The sequence below is a fragment of the Pseudophryne corroboree genome, chromosome 3 (genome assembly GCF_028390025.1).
Source record: "Pseudophryne corroboree isolate aPseCor3 chromosome 3, aPseCor3.hap2, whole genome shotgun sequence".
Taxonomy (NCBI): domain Eukaryota; kingdom Metazoa; phylum Chordata; class Amphibia; order Anura; family Myobatrachidae; genus Pseudophryne; species Pseudophryne corroboree.
The window spans coordinates 771,609,881-771,625,231 of record NC_086446.1 but is presented as its reverse complement, the minus strand read 5'-3'; positions in this window follow the sequence as shown (position 1 = coordinate 771,625,231).

Here is a 15,351-nt window from a genome sequence, read left to right as displayed (position 1 = left end):
TTTTCATGGGGGGGTTTCCGCACATAGCATACACACACTGCATATACATGCAAGCACACACAAATACACAGCATATGCACGCAAGCACACAAACACACACAGCATATACACACACTAACAGCATATACACACACAAAGCATACACACACACAGCATATACACACACAAACAGCATACACACACAGAAACACACATACAGCATATGCACACAAGCATATACACACACACAAACAGCATACACACATATAATACACAGAAACACACACAGCATATATACACATACACACACAAAGCATATACACACACAAACAGCATACACACACATATCATACACAGAAACACACACACAAAGCAAATACACACACAAACAGCATACACACACATATCATACACAGAACACACACACACACACACACACACACACACACACACACACATCATACACAAAACACACACACACACACACACACACACATAGTATATACACACAAACACACACCATATACACACAAACACACACAGCATATACACACAAACACACACACACACATAGCATATACACAAACAGCATACTGTACACACATCATACACATAGCATACATCCCCCCCAAACATCAATACTACCACACCAAGACACCATAATAACTAACACCCCCAGCACCTGGCTGCTCAGCTGCAGAGGACAGTCACTGGAGTGTCTCCCGTCCCTTCAGCTCTGTCTTGAAGTCACATGGGGGTCTGCCTGGGAGGAGCTGCACTCTGCATCTAGCTCCCGCCCCCACATTCACATGATTGATCCATCTGCCAGCCTGTGTCTCCGTGGGCGAGCAGGAGGCAGCTGCCGGCAGCCGCACAGGCTGCACTGTTTACAATTGAGTAAACATCGGACAGCTGATCTGATAGATCGGCGGGCAGGGGGGGTTTCTAGGTAGTCGGAACCCCCCCCCCGCGCGCGCGTGTGCACGTGTGCGGTCCGCTGCACAGCAGGGGAGGCGGCACCTAGAGCTTGTGCTCCACTGGAGCCACCCTCGCTATACCCCTGGCTACACAGGATATCTCTCGGATGACTTGGCGAATACCAGATTACACTTGATACAGCGGGATAGGGACTGGATCCGTCTAGGTATAATAGCAACTGGATGTGCCCTGGAAGGCATCTTAGCAGCAGGCTTGATTCAGGAGATGCACCAGAAAGTTGATAGTTGGATGGGTCCAGTATCTCCACAAGCAACAGAGATAGGAATAATGTTTACAGCTCTGGGCAGTGGGCAAGCTGTGTAGTTCTCTAAAGACGCTGGAGACACAAGAAATCCAAGAGAGTCTGGAGAATCCACCTGACTGCCAGAGGTCATAGAGTCAAGGACGTGGCCAAATATGCAATGTTGTTTGCTCCAGATTGGAAGGACTAGTGCCCTTCATACCCTCCAACATTTTACACATAATAATCGGTACAAATTAGGAAAGAGACGTGGCCATGGGAAAAGAGGGCGTGGCCTTGCCGCCTTTCCTATACTTTCAATGGAAGTTTGGAGAGTCAAAAATCGGTACAGACCATAAAAAAAAAGTACTGTACCTGCCAAAAAGGTTCAGTTGGAGGGTATGCCCTTTTATCCTCTGAGGTGCACTAGGATTAGTGGAAAGGATCACATGATGCAAGGCTGGACAGTGGAGAGATCACATGAGGCAAAGCTGGAATGTTATTGGAGTTTCAGTGATCAGCTGACCAGATCCAAGATGGTAGCACGCATTTCACTGAGACAATGGAGATGCTTCAAGGAACCTCTGAACCCCCACATTGCAGACACACTGGAGACATCACTGTGACAATGGGTCACCTCGGCAGACATTGGGGACTCATCCAGGACAGTGCAGAATGGCACATAGGTAAGTGCATGCGCGCTGTACTCAGATTTCTGACACTGGCTTTAAAATTGCAGATAGCTCTCCCTACATTCTACCTCCCACAAGGGCATTCTAGTCAGTGTTGGCCAGGGGCATGAGGGGCCCACCAGGAAATGCAGTGGTTGGGACCTAAGCTTAAGAGGTTTGGCCAGCCACCACAGAAGGACTTGACCAACCATTAGAGAGAACACGCAAAAATAAAAGGGTCCCTTTATTAAGAAGGGAGAAGGGTATGTCTGGACCACCCATTTTGATTGGCAGGAGGGCCAGTCATGGTGTAGTAGCTATAGAAACTAACCAAACACTCAAGTTCATCTATGATCCTGCTCCAGCAAGTTACTGAGCCCTAGAGGTGGGAGTGGGGCCCTCAGGCAGTGAGAACAACCAGGGATTTCCTCTGAACACCTGTGGGCCAGTCTGACTCTGAATTCTACTAGTGAAACCTCTATTGTAGTGGTTTTGTTGTGGAGCTTTCGGATGTTCATCCTTAGCTCTCGCATTGTTACCTCATTAGGTCCCACTTCCCCCGCTCCACCCCCTTCGCCTCTGTCGTATAAGCCCTGTATAACCTATTACTGCGTTTCCACTGAACTGTATGCAATGTTATAAGCAGCTCCCTTCTCTTTTATTCCCTTTAACTGTTTTTTTTTTTATATTGACAATTTTTATTTTCAGTTTTCAGTAAGAATTTGACAAAACATATAAAACATCTAAAAGTAAGGTGCAATTTGACATAATCGTAGTACCAGTAACAATAAACAGTAGATGCAGTAGGTCATTACATTCAAAGGGGTGTGGATCACAGAGGCAGAGAACTATAAAATGTCTGAGTAAGGCTGTGACAATGTTGAGCAAGTAAGGCCGAAATGGCCAGATCGCCATGTAAAACTGCAAAAGACATCTTATATCAATGGGCATACGATTGGTATGAGAACATTGAGTATTGTATAGTGTTGAGGTTCTACCTCCTGCGTCCAAATAAACGACCACTGCACATTAATATGGCGATCACATCAAAAACAACCTAAAAACCTAAAAAGAAATAGAAAACAGTGGACACCTAAAATAAGAAAGAAGGAGAGAGGGAGAAAAAGGGGAGAGACAGAAACACAATAGGATACATACTGGCCCTCATTCCGAGTTATTCGCTCGCTAGCTGCTTTTAGCAGCATTGCACACGCTAAGCCGCCGCCCTCTGGGAGTGTATCTTAGCATAGCAGAATTGCGAACGAAAGATTAGCAGAATTGCGAATAGAAATTTCTTTGCAGTTTCTGAGTAGCTCGAGACTTACTCCTACACTGCGATCAGTTCAGTCAGTTTCGTTCCTGGTTTGACGTCACACACACGCCCAGCGTTCGCCCAGACACTCCCCCTTTTCTTCAGACACTCCCGCGTTTTTCCCATAAACGCCAGCGTTTTTCCGCACACTCCCATAAAACGGTCAGTTTCCACCCAGAAACACCCACTTCCTGTTAATCACACTCCGATCACCAGAACGATGAAAAATCTTCGTTAGGCCGTTAGTAAAATACCAAACTTTTGTGCTAATTTACTTGGCGCAGGCGCACTGCGAACATTGCGCATACGCAGTTTGCGACTAATCACTCCGTTGCGAAAAAAATCTAACGAGCGAACAACTCGGAATCACCCCCACTGTGCACACGGACATGAGTAGCAGAGATTAACAAAAGGACATGGATATGCCTGACTTATGGCATGGCTTTCATATTATACAATAGATTATAGTGAAATCCACCTGGGGTCTCAAGGGCAGCAAAAAATTTAGAGAGATGATTCTAGTTGTCTGTGCAAATACCAAGTAGTATTTTCAAATAGCTTATATATATGCGTCTGAGTATCATCTTCCAAAGCGGATATGTAGCATCCCCACTTTTTGTTAAAGGAAAGAACTCCCTTTTCAATATCGGGAAGGGTGGCTCTCCACTCCAAGTATATAATACAAAAGATCATATTTTTAGTAGTGATGAGCGGGTTCGAACCCCCTGAACTTCACGCTTTTTACACGGGTCCGAGGCAGACTCGGATCTTCCCGCCTTGCTCGGCTAACCCGAGCGCGCCCGAACGTCATCATCCCGCTGTCGGATTCTCGCGAGGCTCGTATTCTATCGCGAGACTCGGATTCTATATAAGGAGCCGCGCGTCGCCGCCATTTTCACACGTGCATTGAGATTGATAGGGAGAGGACGTGGCTGGCGTCCTCTCCGTTTAGAGTAGACTAGAGAGTAGTAGAGAGTAGAGACACTTGATTTACTAATTTTGGGGAGCATATTAGGACGGAGTACTACTTGCTGATAGTGTGACCAGTGACCACCAGTTTAATTAATCCGTTCTCTGCCTGAAAAAAAACGATACACAGTGTGACACAGTCACATACCATATCTGTGCTCAGCCTCAGTGTGCCCTCAGTGTGCTGCATCATCTATGTAATACTGTATATCTGACTGTGCTGAGTGCTCACTGCTCACACAGCTTAATTGTGGGGGAGACTGGGGAGCAGTTATAGCAGGAGTACATATTTTAACAGTGCACACTTTTGCTGCCAGAGTGCCACTGCCAGTGCCAGTGTGACTGACCAGTGACCACTGACCACCAGTATATTGTGATTGTCTGCCTGAAAAAGTTAAACACTCGTCGTGTGGTGTTTTTATTCTATAAACGCATTCTGCTGACAGTGTCCAGCAGGTCCGTCATTATATAATATATACCTGTCCGGCTGCAGTAGTGATATATATATATTTTTTATATCATTATCATCCAGTCTATATTAGCACTGCAGCAGACGCAGTACGGTAGTCCACGGCTGTAGCTACCTCTGTGTCGGCAGTCGCTCGTCCATCCATAATTGTATACCACCTACCCGTGGTGGTTTTTTTTTTCTCTATCTTCTTGATACTAGTAGCTTACTTTAGGAGTCTGCAGTGCTGAGCTGACAGTGTCCAGCAGGTCCGTCATTATATAATATATACCTGTCCGGCTGCAGTAGTGATATATATATATATTTTTTATATCATTATCATCCAGTCTATATTAGCAGCAGACGCAGTACGGTAGTCCACGGCTGTAGCTACCTCTGTGTCGGCAGTCGCTCGTCCATCCATAATTGTATACCACCTACCTGTGGTGTTTTTTTTTTTCTATCTTCTTGATACTAGTAGCTTACTTTAGGAGTCTGCAGTGCTGAGCTGACAGTGTCCAGCAGGTCCGTCATTATATAATATATACCTGTCCGGCTGCAGTAGTGATATATATATATATTTTTTATATCATTATCATCCAGTCTATATTAGCAGCAGACGCAGTACGGTAGTCCATGGCTGTAGCTACCTCTGTGTCGGCAGTCGCTCGTCCATCCATAATTGTATACCACCTACCCGTGGTGTTTTTTTTTTTTTCTATCTTCTTGATACTAGTAGCTTACTTTAGGAGTCTGCAGTGCTGAGCTGACAGTGTCCAGCAGGTCCGTCATTATATAATATATACCTGTCCGGCTGCAGTAGTGATATATATATATATTTTTTATATCATTATCATCCAGTCTATATTAGCAGCAGACGCAGTACGGTAGTCCACGGCTGTAGCTACCTCTGTGTCGGCAGTCGCTCGTCAATCCATAAGTATACTAGTATCCATCCATCTCCATTGTTTACCTGAGGTGCCTTTTAGTTGTGCCTATTAAAATATGGAGAACAAAAATGTTGAGGTTCCAAAAATAGGGAAAGATCAAGATCGACTTCCACCTCGTGCTGAAGCTGCTGCCACTAGTCATGGCCGAGACGATGAAATGCCAGCAACGTCGTCTGCCAAGGCCGATGCCCAATGTCATAGTACAGAGCATGTAAAATCCAAAACACCAAATATCAGTAAAAAAAGGACTCAAAAATCTAAAATAAAATTGTCGGAGGAGAAGCGTAAACTTGCCAATATGCCATTTACCACACGGAGTGGCAAGGAACGGCTGAGGCCCTGGCCTATGTTCATGGCTAGTGGTTCAGCTTCACATGAGGATGGAAGCACTCAGCCTCTCGCTAGAAGAATGAAAAGACTCAAGCTGGCAAAAGCACAGCAAAGAACTGTGCGTTCTTCGAAATCACAAATCCACAAGGAGAGTCCAATTGTGTCGTTTGCGATGCCTGACCTTCCCAACACTGGACGTGAAGAGCATGCGCCTTCCACCATTTGCACGCCCCCTGCAAGTGCTGGAAGGAGCACCCGCAGTCCAGTTCCTGATAGTCAGATTGAAGATGTCAGTGTTGAAGTACACCAGGATGAGGAGGATATGGGTGTTGCTGGCGCTGGGGAGGAAATTGACCAGGAGGATTCTGATGGTGAGGTGGTTTGTTTAAGTCAGGCACCCGGGGAGACACCTGTTGTCCGTGGGAGGAATAGGGCCATTGACATGCCTGGTGAAAATACCAAAAAAATCAGCTCTTCGGTGTGGAAGTATTTCAACAGAAATGCGGACAACATTTGTCAAGCCGTGTGTTGCCTTTGTCAAGCTGTAATAAGTAGGGGTAAGGACGTTAACCACCTCGGAACATCCTCCCTTATACGTCACCTGCAGCGCATTCATCATAAGTCAGTGACAAGTTCAAAAACTTTGGGCGACAGCGGAAGCAGTCCACTGACCAGTAAATCCCTTCCTCTTGTAACCAAGCTCACGCAAACCACCCCACCAACTCCCTCAGTGTCAATTTCCTCCTTCCCCAGGAATGCCAATAGTCCTGCAGGCCATGTCACTGGCAATTCTGACGAGTCCTCTCCTGCCTGGGATTCCTCCGATGCATCCTTGCGTGTAACGCCTACTGCTGCTGGCGCTGCTGTTGTTGCTGCTGGGAGTCGATGGTCATCCCAGAGGGGAAGTCGTACTCGTAAGACCACTTTTACTACTTCCACCAAGCAATTCACTGTCCAACAGTCCTTTGCGAGGAAGATGAAATATCACAGCAGTCATCCTGCTGCAAAGCGGATAACTGAGGCCTTGGCATCCTGGGCGGTGAGAAACGTGGTTCCGGTATCCATCATTACTGCAGAGGCAACTAGAGACTTGTTGGAGGTACTGTGTCCCCGGTACCAAATACCATCTAGGTTCCATTTCTCTAGGCAGGCGATACCGAAAATGTACACAGACCTCAGAAAAAGACTCACCAGTGTCCTAAAAAATGCAGTTGTACCCAATGTCCACTTAACCACGGACATGTGGACAAGTGGAGCAGGGCAGACTCAGGACTATATGACTGTGACAGCCCACTGGGTAGATGTATGGACTCCCGCCGCAAGAACAGCAGCGGCGGCACCAGTAGCAGCATCTCGCAAATGCCAACTCTTTCCTAGGCAGGCTACGCTTTGTATCACCGCTTTCCAGAATACGCACACAGCTAAAAACCTCTTACGGCAACTGAGGAAGATCATCGCAGAATGGCTTACCCCAATTGGACTCTCCTGTGGATTTGTGGCATCGGACAACGCCAGCAATATTGTGTGTGCATTAAATCTGGGCAAATTCCAGCACGTCCCATGTTTTGCACATACCTTGAATTTGGTGGTGCAGAATTATTTAAAAAACGAGAGGGGCGTGCAAGAGATGCTGTCGGTGGCCAGAAGAATTGCGGGACACTTTCGGCGTACAGGCACCACGTACAGAAGACTGGAGCACCACCAAAAACGCCTGAACCTGCCCTGCCATCATCTGAAGCAAGAAGTGGTAACGAGGTGGAATTCAACCCTCTATATGCTTCAGAGGTTGGAGGAGCAGCAAAAGGCCATTCAAGCCTATACAACTGAGCACGATATAGGAGGTGGAATGCACCTGTCTCAAGCGCAGTGGAGAATGATTTCAACGTTGTGCAAGGTTCTGCAACCTTTTGAACTTGCCACACGTGAAGTCAGTTCAGACACTGCCAGCCTGAGTCAGGTCATTCCCCTCATCAGGCTTTTGCAGAAGAAGCTGGAGACATTGAAGGAGGAGCTAACACAGAGCGATTCCGCTAGGCATGTGGGACTTGTGGATGGAGCCCTTAATTCGCTTAACAAGGATTCACGGGTGGTCAATCTGTTGAAATCAGAGCACTACATTTTGGCCACCGTGCTCGATCCTAGATTTAAAACCTACCTTGGATCTCTCTTTCCGGCAGACAGAAGTCTGCTGGGGTTCAAAGAACTGCTGGTGACAAAATTGTCAAGTCAAGCGGAACGCGACCTGTCAACATCTCCTCCTTCACATTCTCCCGCAACTGGGGGTGCGAGGAAAAGGCTCAGAATTCCGAGCCCACCCGCTGGCGGTGATGCAGGGCAGTCTGGAGCGACTGCTGATGCTGACATCTGGTCCGGACTGAAGGACCTGACAACGATTACGGACATGTCGTCTACTGTCACTGCATATGATTCTCTCCCCATTGAAAGAATGGTGGAGGATTATATGAGTGACCGCATCCAAGTAGGCACGTCAGACAGTCCGTACTTATACTGGCAGGAAAAAGAGGCAATTTGGAGGCCCTTGCACAAACTGGCTTTATTCTACCTAAGTTGCCCTCCCACAAGTGTGTACTCCGAAAGAGTGTTTAGTGCCGCCGCTCACCTTGTCAGCAATCGGCGTACGAGGTTACATCCAGAAAATGTGGAGAAGATGATGTTCATTAAAATGAATTATAATCAATTCCTCCGTGGAGACATTGACCAGCAGCAATTGCCTCCACAAAGTACACAGGGAGCTGAGATGGTGGATTCCAGTGGGGACGAATTGATAATCTGTGAGGAGGGGGATGTACACGGTGATATATCGGAGGATGATGATGAGGTGGACATCTTGCCTCTGTAGAGCCAGTTTGTGCAAGGAGAGATTAATTGCTTCTTTTTTGGTGGGGGTCCAAACCAACCCGTCATTTCAGTCACAGTCGTGTGGCAGACCCTGTCACTGAAATGATGGGTTGGTTAAAGTGTGCATGTCCTGTTTATACAACATAAGGGTGGGTGGGAGGGCCCAAGGACAATTCCATCTTGCACCTCTTTTTTCTTTCATTTTTCTTTGCGTCATGTGCTGTTTGGGGGGTGTTTTTTGGAAGGGCCATCCTGCGTGACACTGCAGTGCCACTCCTAGATGGGCCAGGTGTTTGTGTCGGCCACTAGGGTCGCTTAGCTTACTCACACAGCTACCTCATTGCGCCTCTTTTTTTCTTTGCGTCATGTGCTGTTTGGGGAGTGTTTTTTGGAAGGGCCATCCTGCGTGACACTGCAGTGCCACTCCTAGATGGGCCAGGTGTTTGTGTCGGCCACTAGGGTCGCTTAGCTTACTCACACAGCTACCTCATTGCGCCTCTTTTTTTCTTTGCGTCATGTGCTGTTTGGGGAGTGTTTTTTGGAAGGGCCATCCTGCGTGACACTGCAGTGCCACTCCTAGATGGGCCAGGTGTTTGTGTCGGCCACTTGGGTCGCTTAGCTTAGCCATCCAGCGACCTCGGTGCAAATTTTAGGACTAAAAATAATATTGTGAGGTGTGAGGTGTTCAGAATAGACTGAAAATGAGTGGAAATTATGGTTATTGAGGTTAATAATACTTTGGGATCAAAATGACCCCCAAATTCTATGATTTAAGCTGTTTTTTAGGGTTTTTTGAAAAAAACACCCGAATCCAAAACACACCCGAATCCGACAAAAAAAAATTCGGTGAGGTTTTGCCAAAACGCGTTCGAACCCAAAACACGGCCGCGGAACCGAACCCAAAACCAAAACACAAAACCCGAAATATTTCCGATGCTCATCACTAATTTTTAGCCTCTGTTAATGAAGGGGAGACATGTTTTATCCAGTATTTCAAAATCAACTTTTTTGCCACTGCCAATATCACCTGCAGAGCTGGGGCCAAACTCCTCGCAGTCGGGCCCAGGCACCACGGAGTAAAATCATGTAGTAGACATGCCATGGGGTGTCTCTGTAGCGACAACAAAAACATCTGGTTTACAAATCCCATAATTTTGTGCCAAAACACAGCTACCCTACCATATTGCCAGAAGCTATGGAAGAAGGAGCCAGCGGGTACAGTACATTTCGACAACGTCCAGAATCATCTGGCATCATATGTCATCTCTGAGCAGGAGAGACATAGACCAGGGCCGGTTCTAGCCCTTTTTGCGCCCCGAGCGGGATATAGGGGCATGGCTTCATACAGGGGGCGTGGTCAGTTATGCCCCCTGTACAGTAGAGTAGCGCCGCTGAAATGCTGTGCGGTGCGTGATGACGTCATCGCGCACCGCACAGCAAAGGTCCTCTCCACGAAGGGAAACTAGACGCTACGCGTCTAGTTCCCTTCACAGCGGGCAGCGGCAGCGGGCAGCGGCAACGGGACACAGTGGGCAGCGGGGGGCACAGCAGTAGCGGATCTTGCCATGGTGCGGCGCCCTTCGGAAGGCACCGGCGCCCTCCGGAAGGCGGCGCCCCGGGCAAAAGTCTTGCTTGCCTGTGGCAAGATCCGCTACTGTCATAGGCCCTATGTATTGTTTTGAAATAAACCTCTTGGAGAGATGCAGAGTGGAGATATTTGTATATTTTCGTGATATGCGATAATATAACCCCCAAATCTGGAAAATCTGAATTCCAGAGACTAAGAGCATTTTGCCACATCTTATCTCTGTTCATCACTTTTAAATCGGAGTAGTAAATTTTCAGACGGTATAAATTTGTGCTAGTAAAGGATAAAAGAGAGCATAAGGGGTCCGACGACTCCCTAGTGAGCATAGCCTCCGGCAATGTCTGGACAAAATGTCTAACCTGAAGATACATATAGAATTGTTTATTATACACACCATATTTTAAACCTCCTAGTGATAATTTGTGGACCCCTTATTCAAAAGTAAAGCCTTCATTACCTTTAATACCAAGAAATAATGACACGGAGACTTGAATTTGGCAGAAAATTGTTAGCTATTTATTGTACCCTAACCATTAGTAAACCTGTAAATTGAAAACTTCATTTAACATGCCGATTCAGCCGGCATATGGTGGCAGAAAAAAGAACGGCTCTATTAAACTGACGCTAACCTTAAAACGTTAAAATTCAAAACTATCCTAATTTAAATACAAACTATAAAATAGGTAATAGGTGCCCAACTTAACCCCCACGGTGACTACCCACCCTGATGGGTGATGCCGCTGCCCCCGGACGGGTGGTCGAGCGGCCTTAAAAGTCAATGGAGGTGAGTGCACCTAAACCACACCAAACTGTAAATCACTACAGCTAACAAGACAAACTACAACCTGCCGTTCTTTTCCGCCAACAGCGAAAGACTCCTCTCCAGAGTCTTCGCACCGCCACCATAACCTCAACCTAACTCCTGTAACACAAGAAACAGATCCTCCAGGAAAAGCATCATCCCCTCATGGGACAGATGCACACCATCAGGCCGAAAAAGGTGACTGTCTCGAAACCGAATCATAGGGTGGCGAACCACTTTGCCTCCGTGGGACAACACCCACTTCACCACCGCCCCATTCACCTTCTGCCTGGCCTCATCAATCAGGCGACCGTCCGCCACACCTTGCCAACTCAACCTTGGCACCATCATTGAGAACACCAAGACACAATTGGTCCATGCTGCGGCCACACAGATCCTGCATCATGGCCCACCGCAGCTCCAAAGATGTCCTCTTCCCCAGGTCGTTGCCACCTAAATGGACAACCAGTACCCTAGGGACTCCATGCTCGCTGGCCTGACTGACTAAACTACTCTTCAGATCTTTCCACATCATTCCCCGCCAACCAAGCCAACGAACGCCATGAGCCCTAGGAAACATCTGCGCCCCCTCCGAGGCCAAAAACCTGGCTGCCCAGTACACATAAGAGTGGCCAACCACCCAGACTGCCAAATAATCGTCTACCCAACCTGAAGAGAAGGAAAGGGGTAAAAATTCGGTTAATAAAAATCTACAGCAGAGTTTATTAAATGCATTAACCTGAAGGATCTGCCAAAAGAAAAATGGATTTTCATGTCTTGCAGAAGTAACGGCCTAGCCGATCTGCACAAGCTTCCAACCAATTTGAAGCAAAACATAAACACACAATGGGAAAATCAAAATTAAATTAAGAAAATAAACGGGGGAAGGGGGGTATAAAATGGGAAAAACATGTAAGAACTCAGCTGGAGGTGAAAGCGTAAAAACCTGCTGAGGGACTTTGATTAGAACTGATCAGCCGAATTGTAGATTAGAATTCAGTCCGTCAAGTCAGGCAAAAAATCGCAAAAGAACTCCAGACCCCCGCTGCTAGCAGCGGCGAGTAGCTAATCCCTGAGTAGGATAAACAGGGGAGACAAACCGATACACCACACAAGGACGTACTGAACTTTACAACATGACTTATAAAACTACAAATAAACAAAACCGTATTCAAGCAAACATCTCATGCAACGGGGCGAATATATCGTCTGTAACTCGACGACTTCCATCGCCCCACCGCCTGGATTTCAGCCACGGAAAACCCTGCCGACGCAGCCGACGTCGCAGCCCCAATGCGGAAGGAATGCGTCCCGAAAGCAGCGGGTGGAAGGCCCAAGCTCGCCAGACAGCGACCCAGCATCCAACGAAACTGATATTTCGTCACTGGCAGACCGTCATAATGCAGCAACCACGACCCCCGACTATCGGGCCGTACTGCCGCATACTGAACTGCCAACCTCACTGGGCAAATGCTCTCCTCCAGCGCCGAAACCAAGGTGACCCATCGACCTCTACCAACTTGGTCCGTCTTAGAGCGACGCAATCTGCACAGCAAGGACCTCTCACCCACCACCACGTCCTCGAGAAGCATGCGCGAATCTGCTCGCTTAGAAGGCGCCACCAGCTCCGACACCCGAAAGGCACCGTGATAAGCCATTGAGAACGCCAAACGGAACAGCAGCGACTCAAAAATGGACGACGCGATACTGCCAACCGCCATGATGACAGCCGGAAGCAAGGCCGCATCAATGGGCCGCCTCCTATCAGGCGGCGTCGGCGCGTCACGCACGCCCACCCCTTCATCGCCTTAAGCAGAATCCCGCTCTTTGTCACGTCAGGGACACCCTTGATCTTGTTAAAGAACGAAATACCAGCCAAGTACCGGGATACCACCGCTCTGGACCTACCCGTAACAAACAGCTGCCAAATAAAAGAAAGCATCAGCCGATGCCCGCTCTTACCTTGTTGACTTCGTCCTCGGACAAACTCCTCCCACTCGCTCCAAGCTTGTCCGTAAGCCTGGAGCGTGCTCGGAGCGACTGACCGCATCGCTAGGCCCTCCAGTCCGGCCTGATCACCTGCCAGACATAACTGGGACATTGAAAACCTTGCTCATCGGCCTCGAGTGCCAACAAACAAAACCTCTCCCACTGACCTCGTGACAACGCGTCGGCAATTCCGTTCTCCAGCCCAGGCACATGCTGCGCACGGAACCACACATTCCTATGCAAGCATGTCAACAGCAACTGCCCCAGCACCCTCAGGACCACCAGCGATTTCGCCCTCTGGTTATTTATCGCATGCACCACGCCCAGATTGTCACATCTAAACAAGATGCTGCGATGCGCCAGACGATCGCCCCAAACCTCCAGCGCCACCATAATGGGGAAAAGCTCCAGCAGCAAAAGGTCCTTAGTTAAACCCTCGCGATGCCATTCCGCCGGCCACGAGGCCACGCACCAAGATCCCTCCAGATAGCAACCGAACCCAGAGGAACCCGCCGCGTCGGTAAACAGCTGCAGCCCAGCGCTGTCGACTGTTGGGGCCTGCCATATACACACCCCGTTGAAGTCCTCCAGGAACGAGGCCCATACGGCCAAATCCCTCTTAATCTCGGAGGACAAGCGTAAGAAATGATGCGGTCTGGCACACCCCGCAGTCGCCCTTTCCAGCTTCCGGCAGAAAACCCTGCCCATCGGGATTACCCGACAAGCAAAGTTCAAAATGCCCAGCAAGGACTGCGCCTGCCACAGCGTGACTTTGCGCGACCTTACGAACCGGCAGATAGCCTCGCGGAGCTTCGCAACCTTGTCCGGAGGCAGTCGACACGATCCCGCCACCGTGTCGATTTCTATCCCCAAAAATGACAAACAGGAGACCGGCCCCTCCGTTTTATCCTCGGCCACAGGAACGCCGAAGTGAAAAAACAGAGCTCGGATGCTGAACAGCAAGTCGCCGCACCGTGGTGAATTCGCCGGACCCACACACAGGAAGTCATCGAGGTAATGGGCGACTCCGTGACCCCCTGATGAAGACTCCACGCACCAATGTAGGAATGTGCTAAACCGTTCGAAAAACGAGCAGGAAACGGAACATCCCATCGGCAAACATTTGTCGATGAAATACTCCGCTCCAATCCGAAAACCCATAAAACGGAATGAGTCCGGATGCAACGGCAGCAACCGAAACGCGGATTCCACATCTATCTTAGCCATCAGGGCCCCAGGGCCGTAACTACGGACCAACTCTAGCGCCTCATCAAACGACTGGTACACCACCGAGCAATGAGCCGGCGGTATCGCGTCGTTGACCGACGACCCTGACGGGTAAGAAAGATGCTGAATGAGCCTAAAAGCACCTGGAGTCTTCTTGGGAACTACCCCCACTGGGGAGATGACCAAGTCATCCTCCGGGGGTGAGATAAACGGTCCCTCCATCCTACCCAGCCGAATCTCCTTATCCACTTTCTCCCGCAGAACCGACAGCAAGGCACGAGCAGACTGGAGATTCCGTTGGGCCCGGACCGAAACCTTGCTCGCAACAGGCAAGCGAAAACCAAACTGAAAACCGTAAAACAAAAACTGCGTGTCCGCCCTATTTGGATTCCAATCCAACCACTTGGCCATTGTATCCAAATTAATTGGCGTTGGAGCTCTGCCGAGCGCTCCTGCTCGCGCCAGTTCTTGGGTAATTTTGCTTACCCCGGGCACCCTGGCGACTGCCATTAAAGCAGGTAGAGGCTGGGTGGGAGCCGCCACATTGCAAGCACAAATGTCGAAACCGACACTGCTTGCCGAAGGAACAGGACGCATTGTTAAACGAGAAGCACTTCCCTTTTTGCGGCGGCCTGCCCCCCCCCCCCCACGGACGGCCAACCTACCTGTCTTGCCCGATCCGCCGTCCGCACCGGTCCCTTGGACGGACGACCCTGCACGGTGCCCGTCCGCCCCCGGATTCCGGGGCTCCCTAGCCTGTTGAGAAGCCCGGGTGACTTGGAGCCAGACTTCCACGTCCTTGCAACCAAAGTCAATCACCTGCAAGCAGTCCTGTTTTTCCCGGAATTTCTCGTCATACATCCGCCATTCGATGCCCGACGATGTGCGCTGCATATCGTGTATTAAATGCAGGTATCTAATGATGTTCATATGTTCGTCAGGCCTATCTTCTAGGTAACAAGCCGCGAAGACACAAAAACCGTCCAGCCAGTTGTCGAAAGTACGGAA